The following is an 18,499-nucleotide window of genomic DNA, read 5'->3' on the forward strand; positions in this document are numbered from 1 at the left end:
ATGAGAAAAATTCTATGGTTTGCATTAACAGGTGTAGCCCTTGAGGATATTGCATTTAAGTGAAATAGCCAAGTCCCCCAAAACAGGTACTACATGATCTCACTTCTATGTGGAATCTGAAAAGATAATTTCATAAAAATTTAGAATAGCTATTACCATAAACTGGGGAGAAGGGGCAGGAAGGAGGATGGAGGAGAGATTGGTCAATAGGTACAACATAACAGGTAGAAATAAGCCAATCATAGAAAGATAAATATTGCATGTTCTCACTTATATATAGCATCTAAAAATGTTGAACTCATAATAAAAGTACAGAGTAGAATGATGGTTACCAGAGGCTAATAGGGCATGGAGATGAAGAAAATGTTAGAAAACAGAAATTAATCAATTTAAAATTATGTAAATTTAGGTCATAAAATTTATATAAAAGAAACCAAAATAGAAAAAACTTAGAATTCTACCCACTCACACTACCTACATTCTACATCTATTACAATGCTCCACTAGTCAAGGTAGTGTGAAATTGGAGAAGATATAGATATACAGATGATGAAATAAAATACAGTATCCATTAAAAGATACTCAGGTAGAAGCTCAGTAAGTCTTCAATAAAGGCTTGACCCTTCACTTTGGGAGAAGAGTACTTTTTCATTTAGTGTTGAAACTATTTGACATAGGTATGCTAAAAATGATTCTGAATTCATATCTTCAAAAAACTCAAAATATTTCATAGACTTAATGAATTTATAATTTAAAAAACAGAAATAAAAAACCTTTATAGGGATTTTTTTTTTGTATCAGGCAAATATTTCTTGCATACAAGCAAAGAAAAATGTACAACATGTAAAATTATACAATGATAATTTGGATTCATCATAACGAAGATTGTGTACTGTTTGGGTAAAATGAAATAATGGGAGTGAAAGTTTCAGATTGAGAGAAAATATATTAAAATCTTAATTCTGCATACAAAATTATTAAGTACTCTTAAAATCAATAAGAATATTCCCACTGATGAATAAAATACTTGGGCAGGCACTCTGTAAAACACTGATAATTTGTTGAGGATCTCAAGAGATATTTAACTTTGATGGACTTTGAAAAAAGAAAATTAAATTTCTATGAGATAGTTACATTTTATTAATTTTTAAAAAATTAACCACTCTTGCAAAACATGAAGTAAAGGAAAGTCATAGAAGTTTTGTATGAATGCAAAATGTCACAGTCACTTGAAAAATATTTTTGTCACCTTCTTTAAGCATAAAGTTGCCACATGATCAGTTGATGACATTTCTGGATATTGATGTATGTACTGAAATAATATAGTGATTTAGATGTAAATATTTATAGAAGCTTTGTTTTCAATGAACAAAAAAAAGGAAAACAACTCATTTGTACTTGAATGGTGAAACATATAAAATATATTGCATCTATATAATGAAATACAATCTAGGAATACAAAGGAATTGATTGATGAAATGTGAACCAATATGTTTGAATTAAAATTGAAAGAAGCCAGAATCAGAAGGCTTCAAACTGTATAACTAAATTTATTTTGCTCATAGGGAAAACCAGTACATTAGTGATAACATACTGTGGAGGGTATTGTCAATGAACAAACGTGAAGGGAGTTTTTCAGTGTTGGAAATGTACTATACCTTCATATAAGGTCATTGACTATGTTTATGAAGCTAAAATGGATAAATTTTGTTAAATGAAAACCATATCTAATTCAAATGGAAAACTATCTATGCAATTATTTATGTTGGCATATAGCAAATAATTCTGTTTCTTCCAACTAATTGAAAGTTATTACTTATTTGACAAGAGAAATTAAGTTCCTTTTCCAAGATTATGTAGAAAATGAACTACTGAATGAGAAGTAAAATATTCCAGTCTTTCTAATAAATTTATTCTGGCATTTGTTTGAAACATTTGCAAATGTTGAGAGTCAAAACATTTTTTATTTGTTACTTGTCATTTCATTTTAAAAGTTGATATTTCTACATTATATTTTTAAAATATAAGTTAAGTTTATTCTTTAACTGATTACATAAAAACATTGTGCATATTTATGGGGCATTATACGATGTTTTGATATGTAAATATATATATATATATATATATATATATATATATATATATATATATATAATGTTTAAATGATATATAAATGATATATAAATAATATATATATATATATATATATATATAATGTTTAAATCAGTTAAACTTATCTGCTGAAATATTAATCATTTATTTATAGTGAAAATATTTTTCTAGTACAAATATTATTAGTAGATATAGTATATATATTATTATTTTTAAGTCTTTTTATTCTAATATAAAATATATAATTTTTTTAGAGGGAGGGATAACCTGAAATAAATCAGAAAACATCTTCATATTAATCAATCTTTTCATGAACTTCAAATTTGTACTTAATGCCTTTCTCCTCCTGTACCTCAGAAAGAACACCTGGGTATTCTGGAAGAATTTTATATTTCTCCAAATCAATTTCTGAAAAAAAAAAAGTGTCACTTTCAAATTCCTGCATGATCCTTGTCACAAACAGTTTAATATGGCCTAGTTGAATCATGGCTTCCTTATAAACAGAACTGCCTCCTACTATCCAAACTATGTCTATTTTACTTGTTAATTCTGGCTCCTCAGTAAGTTTTAAGGCATTGGTCAGACTTTTGGCAAGAAAATGAGCTCCTGAGTAAGTTCTTGGGGTTCTCTATTGAGAACTTTATTAATTCTGTCTTCAAAGGTCAATTCTTCTCAGGAATAGAGAACCAGGTCTTTTGGTAGGTAGATTCTGTTTACCTTCTACTGAAGAGTTTGTGGTCATTTATCAGAAATACTTGAATTCATTCCTGAGCCAGGGCCAGGGCAGGTCCCAGTTCTTGCTAATGCCCATGTTTTGCGACATGGTGACAATGCAGTTTAGGGGACAATCGCTCCCAGATCACCTGCTATACCTGGATTCCACTTCTAATTATTATTTTTAAAAGGGTTCACAATTTACCTTTCATCTCTGAGGAGATGTTGAACTTGGATTCTTGAGCAGTGCTAGAACAGTTAAGATTTCAGGGACAATTGGAAATGAATGGAATGCATTTTGCTTTGTGGGATGGACAGGAGGCTTTGGGGAGTCAGACATAGAATGGCACAGGTTTTATTTGGAATAGTGCCTAGTTGCCCTGCCCCTAGTTGCCTAAGCCTTCATCCCTTGAAAAGTCTTGTCAGTTTCAGCTCACATGGCTGCAACTCCTGGTCAACCCACCCTTTGCAAAAGACTGAGAGAGAAAGAAATAAAGGAACTACAATAAAACTATCCAATAATCTAGCCTGGAGAATGATCTATGTGCTATTGAGAAGATTATCTATTCTGTAGTTGTGTGGATAATTCTACCGATGTTTGCTAGGTTCTTTAAGGTCTAGGCTGAAATTTACATCTGCTGGTAGTTTTCTGATTGGATGACCTGGACATTGATAAATGGGGGTTCTTAAAGTCCTCAAAAATCATTGCATTGGAGCCTCTGTCTATTTAGGTCTGTTAATATTTGCTTTACATATTTAGGTGCTCTAATTTGGAATAACATTTTTAGAACTGTTATTTCCTCTTAGGGAATTGACCCCTGTAGTAAGGTATAATGAGGTATTTATCTTTTTTTTATTACTTTTGATTTAAATTTTATCTTAACTAATATAAATATGGCTATTCCTGCTTTCTTATGAATTCCATCCACTAAACTATTTTATTTCACTTTCATTTTTAGTTTATGGGTATCCTTAGAGTGCCGCAGTCTAACTGGGCACAAATCACTGAGCCGCTACAAAGCACTTGTATGTTCAAACAGGAAACTTTATTGCCTGAACTCCAACAGCACTCCACACACACTCCCCGGGAACTCTCCCGAACGCTAACCACATGGCTCCTCTCCGGCACACCACACACTAACCGGAACTCCCCACCAGAACTTCACCAACCACCGCAAACTTTCCAGCAATCCCCACGAAAGCTCCAAAGTAGCGGGCGCCCAGGTAGCAGGAGCTTCCCTATTGACACAGCTTAATTTAATTATCATCATCTTAATGGCTGCCTCTCAACCATTACTTCTGGCAAAATGCCAGGGGCCATTCTGACTTAGCTGTGGCTCTCAACATTAGAGGTGATATAAATTTTGGTGAGCAACATATATTTGGGCCTTTTAAAAAATATATTCAGTCACTGTACATTTTTAATGGTTAGTTTAATTCATCACTTTTAATGTAATTATCAGTTGGTAATAGGTCTTACTATAGTCATTTTCTAAACTGTTTCTACTTTTGTGCTCTTCCTTAGTAATTAAATCATTTACTCAAGTAGTGTATTGTGATTTCATCCTCATTATTTTTGCTTGTCTATTATATATTCAAGCTTTGTGGTTAACCCAAGGTTTACAAAAAACATCTTTTGATTATAACAAGCTGTTGTGAAATGATAGTAATGTAACTTTCTATAAGGACAAAAAAGATACCATAAAGAGAGGGAAAATGTTTTTGAAAAAAAAAACAAAAACTACACTTGTACTCCATTCCTCCCCATATTTTATTTTCTGATGTCTCATTTTTGCATTTTTACATATTGCCTATCTCTTAACATATTTAGTTTATTATTTTTCATTTTTAAAATTTTTATTTTATTTTTGTATTGATTTTTTTAAAAAATAAATGACAGTGGAATGCATTACAATTCTTATTACAAATATACAGCACAATTTTTCATATCTCTGGTTGTATATAAAGTATGTTGACACCAGTTTGTGTCTTCATATATGTACTTTGGATAATGATGTCTATCACATTCCACCATCCTTGCTAACCCCTGCCCTCTCCCTTTCCCACCCTCCCCTCTGCCATATCTAGAATTCATGTATTCCTCCCATGCTTCCCCTCCCTACCCCACCATAAATCAGCCTCCTTATTTCAGAGAAAACATTCACATTCGGCATTTGTTTTTTTGGGGGGGAATTAGCTAACTTCATTAGCATTATCTTCTCCAACTCTATCCATTTACCTACAAATACCATGATTTTATTCTATTTTATTGCTGAGTAATATTCCATTGTGTATATATGCCACTTTTTTTTTATCCATTCATTAATCCACTGAAGGGCATCTAGGTTGGCTCCACAATTTAGCTATTGTGAATTGTGCTGATATAAACATTGATGTGGCTGTGTTACTGTAGTATGCTGTTTTTAAGTCTTTCGGGTATAGACCAAGGAGAGAGATACCTGGGTCAAACATTACATAAAATATTTCTAATATTGGAGTATTCTGAATTTTTCTCTGAAGTTACTATTACCAATTAATTTTATACCTTATGATTTTTTATTATTCATAAATGTCTTCTTTGAGTTTGAAGAACTTTCATTAGCATTCTTATAGGATAAGTTTATTGAATATACATTCTCTCAGCTCTTGTTTATCTAGGAATATTTTTTTTCTCTTCTTTATTTCTAAATGACAACTTTGCTGGGTACAGTGTTATTGGTTTTTATTCTTTTTTAATTTTTATTTTTTAGTTGTAGTTGGACACAATACCTTTATTTTATTTACTTTATGTGATGATGAGGATCTAACCCAGGGCCTCCCATGTGCTAGGCACAAACTCTACTACTGAGTCACAGCCCTTGTCCCTATTGGTTTTTATTCTATTTTATTTTCGCCTTCAGTACTATGAAAATATCAAACTACTCTCTCATGACCTATAAGGTTTCTGTTGCAAAGTCTGCTACAAGTAAACTGGGACAATCTTAATAAGTATTTGCTTATTTCTTCTTGGTGCCTGGGGAATTTTTTCATTTTCTTTCACTTTTGTGTCTTTGATCATAACATATCTTGGAAAGATACATTGAAATAAATTGACAGGTGGCCTTTGACTTTTGATACTTGGCTATTCACAAACTTCTCTAGGGTTAGAAAATTAGAAAATTGTCTCATATTTTCTCCTTGTTTTTTTTTCTTTTCCTACATCTTTGACATTCTCAAATTCTTTAACCCTATAACCCAAATGTTTGGTCTTTGAATGCTGTTTTGAAGTTCCTGTAAGCTTTCTTCATTCTATTTCATTTTTGTTCACTTTTATGTTTTCTGTGTCTCTTCAAAAATCTGGTTTTTGAGGTTATAATGCATTCTTCTGTTGGATGTTTTTTGGTTATTGATTTTTTCTCTCATATTTAAAATTTCTCTTAGTGTGTTCTTCAGCATTTCTGCTTGATTTTTTTTCAATTGCTTCCATCTTTGTTATTTCCCCGTTAGAGTTCTAAATTTTTTATCCACATTCTGTTGAAGCATCTTGAGTTTCCTGAAAACATCTATTTTGAATTCTCTCATAGTTTATCCATATTGATTACCCAATGGTTAGTTTCTCACACTTTGTTGTGATTGTTAGGTGAAATCATGGCTCCTCAAAAGGTTTTGCTACATATTGGGATGGGATAACATCATGCTTTGGAGTTTTTAAACCAGTGTTCATAATCTGGCTTTGTTTGCAACTGTCTATAAAATTCTCAAAAGGCTTCCCTGACCCTATATGGGCTTTCTCTAAGACCATAGTTGTTGGCAGCAGGTCCACCCTGGCCCCTGGAGCCCAACCTCCACTAGTTTGTTCTGCATGCCAGTGTGGCCAGCTCACAAGGCCATGGCGAACTTGCGGTTTTTCTGTTCCTGCTTATCCGTCTGAGACATATGTGTCCCACAGGAATGCCTTGACCTTTTCTGGTCTGATGGACTTCTTGTTAAGGGAGGTTTCGATACCTGACAATAACAGATGTTGAACCTAAATTTCTCCCCCCTCCCTCCTGCTTTTGGGTAGTTTTCCACTTCTGCTGCTTGGGGTATAAAAGAAAGTGTGTTAGCAATAAAGTGTGTGACTCCTGGATGAAGAACCTTGGTGTCCTGTGTGTCTTTTAACCTCGCCGTCCCTCGCCGGACTCGGCTCCCTTGGCCGGACGCGGCAATAGTAACTTCTACTCTTTCAGCACTACATGATGACCAAAATGCATGTTTACTGTGAGTCCTCTGTTGTATTTTCTCTGAGCATTAAAAGCTGATTCACGTTCAATTTGTCCCAAATCTACAGTTGATGTGTTATTCAGCATAAACTAAGAAATAACTTCAGAGTAGCCCACCCCCAACATTCCTCTACTTGGGCCCAGTGTACGCCCATATACTTGTCTAGCACATGTGGTCAATGTACTGAGAGATCCTTCTTGGATTTTGCAGAATCATCATGGAGAAAGAAGTCCCCAGTTCCCATATTGCACCTATGACCACAAATAGTATCACAATTTATTGCAATGCTGAGTCACACTCTGAACCCACAGTTTGCCAAGATCAATATCTTGTGTGAGACAAAGACCTACACTTCTATGGTCTGCCTCCTGCTGAAGAGAACTCATGGCTCAAGTTCACTGCATCCAGTACAGATGGTGCTTGCTGGAATAGAAGACCATTAGACTACAGTCATGTGTCTCTACTGTGTATCTCCCTGGCCCCAGAAATGTTTCAGTCCTGGTTTTCATTCTTGGCATTAGTCCAAGAATGGAAATCATTAGGATCTGTCACATGTTAGGTTTCACCACTTGGCACTTTGTTCCATGTAAGTCTTATGTTTATGCTGTGTCCTACCCGAAGCAAACAGACTTGCTAAATGTTATGTTATCCAAGGTTAAGATAGAGCTGTTGAAGGCAGTATCTTAATTACCAAGGCTGATGTAACCTGGGTGCTTCAAAGCCACAAAGACCTAGTCAGTTTCTGGGGTGCACCCAGGCAAATGCCACAACTGGAGGCAATAGAGGTTGAAACATATGTCTATCTCAGGGAGCACATTTGTACTTGGTACCTGGGCTAATCTAGAGGCTTCAACTGTAAGAACTGGCTTTGGGATAGCTACCTGAACCAGGTTAGAGGACAAATGGTGAAACAGTGCATTCATGGGTTGCCAAGTGATGCTAAGAGTATAATGCCTTAGTCTCATAGTTAAAGCTCCTGTATAGTCTTGGGAAGGGGAATATGATCCAATCCCACACAAGGCTGGCAATGATATGAGCCAAAACTCAAGCACAACTCACTTTAAATAAGTTTCTTTCTCATGCTTGGGTAGATCTGGAGTTTCCATTTCTGAACCCTGTTTTGAGTATAGACTTTGCTCCCTGTCTCATGTTGGGTATCAATTTACTGACCCTGATGTTGAGCTCCAACAGGAAGTCCTGGGCTAGTTTTTGTAAGATCCCCCCTCTGTCACTTTTTTTGGGGTGAGTAGGGGTAGAGTATTCATTTAGCCATCAGGCTAAAGTAGTTCCAACAGAACTGGGCTAGGGACATGGGTTGCAACACTCTTTCTACCTCTGGGTTTCACCGTGGTAGCCCTGGTTTTTAAGTCTATGACCTGAAATTAATTCATTCTCCCTTCCTCAAGTTTGAGGTACCTGGTTGGGGTTGCAGCTCAGCAGCTGACAGTTTTTGTCCCACATGTGGGAGGTCCTGGGTTTGATCCTTAATATTCCAAAAACCAAACAACCAATAAAAATCAAAAACAACAACAAAAAATTTCAAAGTAGAAGGAATCACACTTCACACTCTTTGCAGTTAGGGTAAACTTCTGCCTTCTTCAATGTGTCTTTCTTATTATTCTATTAAAACTGGCACTATGGTTCTTTTACTGGCTTCCTTCAAATTTGTGAAGGTGGTTTGGTACATGAAGTGATTCAAATTTGTATCTCTATGGGGAGTTGTCGTCTATAGGATATTATTCAGCTCCTACAGTGCTCTACCTCCAAATAGTTTTTAGTTTCTTAAAAATCAATCATGGTTAACTAAATACTAAAAATTTGTTTTTGTAAAATATCCCAATAAAAATACCTCTTGTCTTTGAGAATAACGATTTTTAATCTTCATTGAATAAGTTTAAAATACTTATAGAATTTAAATGAATATTTTAGATTACACAGCTTCAATTTATTTAAAACAAAACCAGAGTATAGGACCAATTAGACCTTTTTTAAAGTGACTTTCTGAGCTTTCTAGAAGATGGCGGCGAAGGGAGTGCATCACCCCCATGTACCGCATCACTGTGCGGGAGAAAGACGAGTTAGAATGGCTAAAAGCTATCTTGTTAGGAATTTCCAGCAAAATTGGGGTGCTCCAAAACCTAGAGGAAGGATTTCCATCGTACGAGGATCAGCTATGGGGGCTCAAACGTGAGCGATTTGTCCGCACGGAGGGTCACGCTGCTTATTCAGCAAATTGTCCAGAGGCTAGAGTCTGCGGCGCGCGCTGGGAAACGACGAGATAGCAACGCAAAGATACAGCGCTGCGGATTCTGCGGGCTCCTGCCAGCTGTGCAATCACTGTGCTCAGTGCTGAATTCTGGGTTTGAGACGGGGGGAGGAAGCGGTCCAATTCGGTTCTCCACACTCGTCAGACCACAGAGGAAGCCAGCGACCACCATCTTGGAGAGCTGATGTCACCATCCCTGTTTTCGACTGATCGCAGCTCATTCAGCTATAGAACAGGTAATTTCAGGCTGCCATTCGCCTGCGTCTCGCAGACAAATTACTCAGGCTCAGTGCTAAAGAACCTGCGGAAACTGCTTCTTGGAGCCTGCTCCTATCAGAACATACAAGGAGCCCGGAGCAGCCGAATTCCGGCTCCCGGAACTGCTCTGGCCCAGGGCTAAAGAACCTGCAGAAACTGCTTCTCAGTCTGGGTCCTGCTGAATACTGTGGAGGTAAATACCAACCGAGCCTTCATAGGCATTGGCAACAGGATTGAGACGGGGCTTGTGAGGGCCGGTCAGGACTCACCTGTTGCTTTGGTCACCCTGCAAAGGGAACGAAATACTGCCATTCGCATGGGATACCAACATGGCAGAGATCTGATGTCATCAGAAAGCGGTGGAGGAGATAACTTCATCGATACCAGCAGCGACAGAAACAGTTGGTCTCCTGGTAAAGAAAGTGAGTCACAAACACCCGAGTCTCTCTCACATTGTCATCAAGCCAGAGGGGCAGAGTAGAGCCGACGCCTGCACCCGGAACAGGCCCAGCGACCCGCCGGCGTGGTAGTCACGTCACCCCAATTGGAGTAGAGGCAGAGCAGAGCTGACGCCCGTGCCCCCAAGGTAGGCAGACCTGCGACCTACCAGCGGAACAGGCCCAGCGGCCTGCTGGCATGGTAGACACGTCACCCCAATTGGAGTAGGGGCAGAGCAGAGCCGCCACCTGTACCTGCAAGGTAGGCAGACCTGCAACCGACCAGTGGTACAGGCCCAGTGGCCCGTCAGCGTGGTAGACAGATCACCCCAATTGGAGGAGGAGCACAGCCACTGCCCGCCCCTGCAAAAGAGACTTTTCAACTATACAAGAGCAATATAAATATATGGGGGGGGGGGGAATTTCAAAAACACAACAGTTTCACCAAGCAGAAAGAAACGTGAGTAGTATGAAAAGACAAGGAAAGAAAGGACCACAAGCAATGCAGGTCAACTCAACTTTAGAAGAGGTAATAGCTGAAGCAGATGGAATGTCAGATAAAGAATTCAGGATATACATGCTTCAGATGATCTGGAGTCTCAAAGAAGACATTAGACAGCAAAATCATACAATGAAAGATCACTTCGACAATGAATTACATAAACAAATCCAAGAAGCAAAAGATCAACTATACAGGGAGATAGAGGTTATAAAAAACAAACAGAAATCCTAGAAATGCAGGAAGCAATAAACCAACTTAAAAACTCAATTGAGAATACTACCAGCAGAGTAGAACACTTAGAAGATAGAACATCAGACAATGAAGACAAAGTATTTCAACTTGAAAAGAACATAGACAGCTCAGCAAGACTGTTAAGAAACCATGAGCAGAACATCCAAGAAATATGGGATAACATAAAGAGACCAAACTTAAGAGTCATTGGGATACAGGAAGGTATAGAGCTCCAAACCAAAGGAATGAGCAATCTATTCAATGAAATAATATGAGAAAACTTCCCAGACTTGAAGAATGAGACAGAATCCCAAATCCTAGAAGCCTACAGGACGCCGAATGTGCAAAATTATAAGAGATCCACACCTAGACACATTATAATGAAGATGCCCAACATACAGAAAAAGGAGAGAATTTTAAAAGCTACAAGAGAAAGGAAGCAGATTACATTCAGGGGTAAGCCAATCAGGATAACAGCTGATCTTTCAACACAGACTCTGAAAGCTAGAAGATCCTGGAATAACATATTTCAAACACTGAAAGAAAATGGGTTCCAACCAAGAATTGTGTATCCAGCGAAATTAAGCTTCAGGATGGAAGATGAAATTAAAACCTTCCACGATAAACAAAAGTTAAAAGAATTTGCAGCTAGAAAACCATCTCTCCAAAACATCCTCAGGAAAACATTACAGGAAGAGGAAATGGAAAATAACAATGAAAACCAACAGTGGGAGGTAGGACAGTAAAGGGGGGAAAAATAATCAAAGAGGAAAACAAACCATGTTTAGTAACATAAATAAACAGATATGGCTGGAAGAACAACCCATATCTCAATAATAACCCTAAATGTTAATGGCTTAAACTCACCAATTAAGAGACACAGGCTAGTAGAATGGATCACAAAACAAGACCCAACAATCTGCTGCCTACAGGAGACGCATTTGATAGGAAAAGACATACATAGGCTGAAGGTGAAAGGTTGGGAAAAATCATATCACTCATATGGACTTCGGAAACAAGCAGGAGTGTCCATACTCATATCAAATAAAATAGATTTCAAGCCAAAGTTAATCAAAAGGGATAAAGAGGGACACTACATACTGCTCAAGGGAACCATACACCAACAAGACATAACAATCATAAATATATATCCAAACAATGGTGCAGCTATGTTCATCAAACAAACTCTTCTCAAGTTCAAGAGTCTAATAGACCACCATACAATAATCATGGGAGTCTTCAACACACCTCTCTCACCACTGGACAGATCTTCCAAACAAAAGTTGAATAAGGAAACTATAGAACTCAATAACACAATTAATAACCTAGACCTAATTGACATATATAGAATATACCACCCATCATCAAGCAGTTACACTTTTTTCTCAGCAGTACATGGATCCTTCTCAAAAATACATCATATATTATGTCACAGGGCAACTCTTAGACAATATAAAGAGTAGAGATAATACCATGCATCTTATCTGATCATAATGGAATGAAACTGAAAATCAATGATAAAAGAAGGAAGGAAAAACCATGCATCACTTGGAGAATGAACAATAGGTTACTGAACGATCAATGGGTTATAGAAGACATCAAGGAGGAAATTAAAAAACTTCTTAGAGATAAATGAAAACACAGACACAACATATCAGAATCTATGGGACACACTGAAAGCAGTTCTAAGAGGAAAATTCATTACTTGGAGTTCATTCCTTAAAAAAAGAAAAAACCAACAAATAAATGATCTCATACTTCATCTCAAAATCCTAGAAAAAGAAGAGCAAAACAACAGCAAAAGAAGTAGAAGGCAAGAAATAATTAAAATCAGAGCTGAAATTAATGAAATCGAAACAAAAGAAACAATTGAAAAAATTGACAAAACTAAAAGTTGGTTCTTTGAAAAAATAAATAAAATCGACAGACCCTTAGCCATGCTAACGAAGAGAAGAAGAGAGAGAACTCAAATTACTAGAATACGGGATGAAAAAGGCAATATCACAACAGACACTTCAGAAATACAGAAGATAATCAGAAATTATTTTGAATCCTTATACTCCAATAAAATAGAAGATAGTGAAGGCATCGATAAATTTTTTAAGTCATATGATCTGCCCAGATTGAGTCAGGAGGATATAGACAACCTAAATAGACCAATATCAATTGAGGAAATAGAAGAAACCATCAAAAGACTACCAACTAAGAAAAGCCCAGGACCGGATGGGTATACAGCACAGTTTTACAAAACCTTTAAAGAGGAACTAATACCAATACTTTTCAAGCTATTTCAGGAAATAGAAAAAGAGGGAGAACTTCCAAATTCATTCTACGAGGCCAACATCACCCTGATTCCTAAACTAGACAAAGACACTTCAAATAAAGAAAACTACAGACCAATATCTCTAATGAACCTAGATGCAAAAATCCTCAATAAAATTCTGGTGAATCGGATACAATAACATATCAAAAATCTTGTGCACCATGATCAAGTAGGATTCATCCCTGGGATGCAAGGCTGGCTCAATATACGGAAATCAATAAATGTTATTCACCACATCAATAGACTTAAAAAGAAGAACCATATGATCATCTCGATAGATGCAGAAAAAGCATTCGACAAAGTACAGCATCCCTTTATGTTCAAAACTCTAGAAAAACTAGGGATAACAGGAATATACCTCAATATTGTAAAAGCAATCTATGCTAAGCCTCAGGCTAGCATCATTCTGAATGGAGAAAAATTGAAGGCATTCCCTCTAAAATCTGGAACAAGACAGGGATGCCCCCTCTCACCACTTCTGTTCAACATAGTTCTCGAAACACTGGCCAGAGCAATTAGACAGATGAAAGAAACTGAAGGCATAAAAATAGGAAAAGAAGAACTTAAATTATCACTATTTGCAGTGACATGATTCTATACCTAGCAGACCCAAAAGGGTCTACAAAGAAACTATTAGAGCTAATAAATGAATTCAGCAAAGTGGCAGGATATAAAATCAACATGCATAAATCAAGGGCATTCCTGTATATCGGCGACAAATCCTCTGAAATGGAAATGAGGAAAACCACTCCATTCACAATATCTTCAAAAAAAAATAAAATACTTGGGAATCAACCTAACAAAAGAGGTGAAAGACTTATACAATGAAAACTACAGAACCCTAAAGAGAGAAATAGAAGAAGATCTTAGAAGATGGAAAAATATACCCTGCTCATGGATAGGCAGAACTAACATCATCAAAATGGCGATATTACCAAAAGTTCTCTATAGGTTTAATGTAATGTCAATCAAAATCCCAACGGCATTTCTTGTAGAAATAGAGAAAGCAATCATGAAATTCATATGGAAAAATAAAAGACCCAGAATAGCAAAAACAATGCTAAGCAGGAAGTGTGAACCAGACGATATAGCGATACCAGACTTCAAACTATACTACAGAGCAATAGTAACAAAAACAGCATGGTACTGGTACCCAAACAGGCGGGTGGACCAATGGTACAGAATAGAGGACACATAAACCAATCCACAAAACTACAACTATCTTATATTTGATAAAGGGGCTAAAAGCATGCAATGGAGGAAGGATAGCATCTTCAACAAATGGTGCTGGGAAAACTGGAAATCCATATGCAACAAAATGAAACTGAATCCCTTTCTCTCACCATGCACAAAAGTTAACTCAAAATGGATCAAGGAGCTTGATATCAAATCAGAGACATGGCATCTGATAGAAGAAAAAGTTGGCTACGATCTACATACTGTGGGGTCGGGCTCCAAATTCCTCAATAGGACACCCATAGCACAAGAGTTAATAACTAGAATCAACAAATGGGACTTATTCAAACTAAAAAGTTTTTTCTCAGCAAAAGAAACAATAAGAGAGGTAAATAGGGAGCCTACACCCTGGGAACAAATCTTTACTCCTCACACTTCAGATAGAGCCCTAATATCAAGAGTATACAAAGAACTCAAAAAATTAGACAATAAGATAACAAATAACCCAATCAACAAATGGGCCAAGGACCTGAACAGACACTTCTCAGAGGAGGACATATAATCAATCAATAAGTACATGAAAAAATGCTCACCATCTCTATCAGTCAGAGAAATGCAAATCAAAACCACCCTAAGATACCATCTCACTCCAGTAAGATTGGCAGCCATTATGAAGTCAAGCAACAACAAGTGCTGGCGAGGATGTGGGGAAAAGGGTACACTTGTACATTGCTGGTGGGACTGCAAATTGGTGCAGCCAATTTGGAAAGCAGTATGGAGATTTCTGGGAAAGCTGGGAATGGAACCACCATTTGACCCAGCTATTCCCCTTCTCGGTCTATTCTCTAAAGACCTAAAGAGAGCATGCTACAGGGATACTGCTACATGGATGTTCATAGCAGCACAATTCACAATAGCAAGACTGTGGAACCAATCTAGATGCCCTTCAATAGATGAATGGATAAAAAAATGTGGCATTTATACACAATGAATTATTACTCTGCATTAAAAAATGACAAAATCATAGAATTTGCAGGGAAATGGATGGCATTAGAGCAGATTATGCTAAGTGAAGCTAGCCAATCCCTAAAAAACAAATGCCAAATGTCTTCTTTGATATAAGGAGAGTAACTAAGAACAGAGTAGGGACGAAGAGCATGAGAAGAAGATTGACATTAAACAGGGATGAGAAGTAGGAGGGAAAGGGAGAGAGAAGGGAAATTGTATGGAAATGGAAGGAGACCCTCAGGGTTATACAAAATTACATACAAGAGGAAGTGAGGGGAAAGGGAAAAATAATACAAGGGGGAGAAATGAATGACAGTAGAGGGGGTAGAGAGAGAAGAGGGGAGGGGAGGGGAGGGGAGGGGGGATAGTAGAGGATAGGAAAGGCAGCAGAATACAACAGACACTAGTATGCAATATGTAAATCAATGGATGTGTAACGTATGTGATTCTGCAATCTGTATATGGGGTAAAAATGGAAGTTCATAACCCACTTGAATCAAAGTGTGAAATATGATATATCAAGAACTATGTAATGTTTTGAACAACCAACAATAAAAATTAAAAAAATACTGCAAATAAAATAAATAAATAAATAAATAAATAAAAATAAAAGTGACTTTGTTACCACACTATTGGTAGGAAGGAATCCGGCTCCTTTGACTCTGGCCATGAGGATGATAGAGTAGTTAGGTCCTCCAAACTCTTTTTCTGAGTGTGAAGGGCTTCTATGGGAAAGGAAGGCAGCAGAGAAGGTGCTGCCTTTGGGGTCCTCATCAATGTCAAAGAGGGTGTGTGCCTTACCACAATAGATTTGGACCTCCTGTGCTTAGTTATTAAGGAACAGTGTCACAAAAACTATATGAGTTCTGTGAAGCTAAAGGTAGATTTTCTTGTAAATGGTCTTAGAACATATGATGACCCTGAGAATGGAAGACAAGAGTTTATGTTGGTAGAACAGAGCTAGAGACAGACCATGGGTGTAAGATGCCATCAAGAGGGTTTAATACAGATTTTGAATTATTTACATTTGCTTACAATTTTTAAAGAAAACAATATATCAAATTTCTTAATAAACTTACCATGTTTCCAATCATTGCTAGTAACAGGCAAATAATACTTCTTAAGTGGTGAACTTTGCTAAGGATTTTGAATTTTATCCTAAAGTGAATAGAAAGGCATACTTGTATATTAACTAGGTTCACAAACTGATAAGATCTGTAACTGATAGAGTGAAGAATGACTTTTGGCATGAAAATGTAAGTTGTAGGGGTTTATTATTGCAGATGATGGTAGCATTGATTAGTGAATGGCAAAACGGTAAAGGAAACCAGGGCAACTATCATACATCTATATTTTTAGAAAACCCTAAATTATAGGTCACTGAAATGAAAACACAAAGCCTGATTACAGACCTTCACTCTACAAAACTTAGTGTAAACTGCTAACAATCACATCTATTAGTAATAGCTCTCAGTTGTACCAATGAGTAATGACAAAAACAGAGTATAATATTTGTTCATATAAATCTTCCAATATTCTTGCCTCTAGCTTTCATGTGTCTGACAAGTAGGACTTTCTGTCTTATCTAGAATATTTTTCCTAAAATATTTTTGAAAATCCACAGAATGCATTTATTATATGACTTTTCACCAAGCAATATGATTTGGGGATTCTGGCAAGTGGTATATCTTTCTTAATATTGGTTTCACTGACTTTGCAGACATTTCAATCTTCTAATGCTGCTGTCCATATCACTTGCCAGTATCCTCCATAATGGTGAGTTCAGAATTCACATGTCAGTGTCTATACTGCTACACATTTTTTTTAACATGTAGTTAGTAGTGAAATACAATATCTGACAAGTAGTGGGGAATACTTTTTAGTTACTTTTCAACTGGAAAGTAAGTAAAACAGACCCACTGTTTTATTCTTTACAAGTAATGGAATAACTACATTTCAATGTATTTTTAATTCTAAAATCAGTAATAAATAAAAGGTTAATTTAGGTTTACTCTTGTTCCATTGAATTTTCTAATCTTTAATAGTCAGCAGTTGTAGTCAAGAAAGGATTAATTGATAAAGGAGAAATAATACAAACTATAAAATGAAATTTTAGACTTTCCCTCAGAAAGTAAGTTCATGAAATCCATCACCATTGGATGGAAACTTATTTCAGAATTGGTCAAATAAATATTTTCTGGCCCAGAGTGAATGATCTAAAATGTAATCATGAAACTAGATATGAAATTGAATTATTAATAAATACATAATCAAAATTATAACAATATTTTTCACTTGATAAAAATAAGGTTTATATCAAAAGAACATTAATACAAATACTAGTAAAGGGTCAAGTGTAATACTTTCAATTTCAAAAGCTAGAAAACTATATTTAATACCACACTAATTTTCCAGTTAGGCCAATTTTTTGTTTTTAACTCATTGGGAAAGAATTTCCAGAATTTAGTGTCAGAAAACATATTGAAACTCTGAAAGAATAGTTGTCACTGAGAGGAAATATACTTATAAAATGCATTGGAGAAATTTCATATCAGTCAGTCAAATTTCACATCAGCATTTTGAGTGTAAATGGTCTAACTAAAATGACATTATTTCATATTTCTATTTCATATCAATGTTACAGATAAGAAATTATAAAATGAATAAAAAATAAGAGAAATGTGATGTTGGGTATATTTTAATGTGCAAATGTCAGTTTTCTATATCAGAGACGTTTTTAAAAAATCCTCTGGCATAATGGACATGTTGTACAGTTTTTTCTTTTTTATTATCTTGTGAGGGTTCTCATTAACTTTTTAGTGTTTCATAAGTCATTAGAATGCTAAATACTAAGACAAAGATTCTTCATCATCGGTCCCTGTGTTCCATCAACAAAACAGGTTTCCTTCTGGTCACAGTCTACAGTTGCCCCGTGCCACATTCTAAACCACCATTGGTAGCATGAGAATTTTATCTGCTACACTTCCTTCTCTGGATCCCCAGTCTCACAATTGCTTTCGTTTTTAAAGTGAGCTTTTAATTCTGTCTCCAGGGGCAATGTCACCTTCAATATTTTCTTTCCTTCATGCTTCATCTATGTGAATATCAGTCCTTAACCATTTATGTAGTCTAATAAATAGATGTCTACTCTTAAACACTCAAGAAGCTAACATTTTTTTTTTCCTTTCTCCCAACAACTAGTTTGCTAGTTTATTGTGGAGCCTACACTC

The 18,499-nt window shown here is 36.3% G+C and overlaps 1 pseudogene; it reads right to left on the reverse strand.

The window, feature by feature from the left end:
* Positions 1 to 2,407: 2,407 nt before the first annotated feature.
* LOC114094909 (dihydrofolate reductase-like) lies at positions 2,408 to 7,991 on the reverse strand (annotated as a pseudogene).
* Between the last annotated feature and the right edge of the window lie 10,508 nt (positions 7,992 to 18,499).

Source organism: Marmota flaviventris, chromosome 4 (genome assembly GCF_047511675.1).
Source record: "Marmota flaviventris isolate mMarFla1 chromosome 4, mMarFla1.hap1, whole genome shotgun sequence".
NCBI lineage: Eukaryota > Metazoa > Chordata > Mammalia > Rodentia > Sciuridae > Marmota > Marmota flaviventris.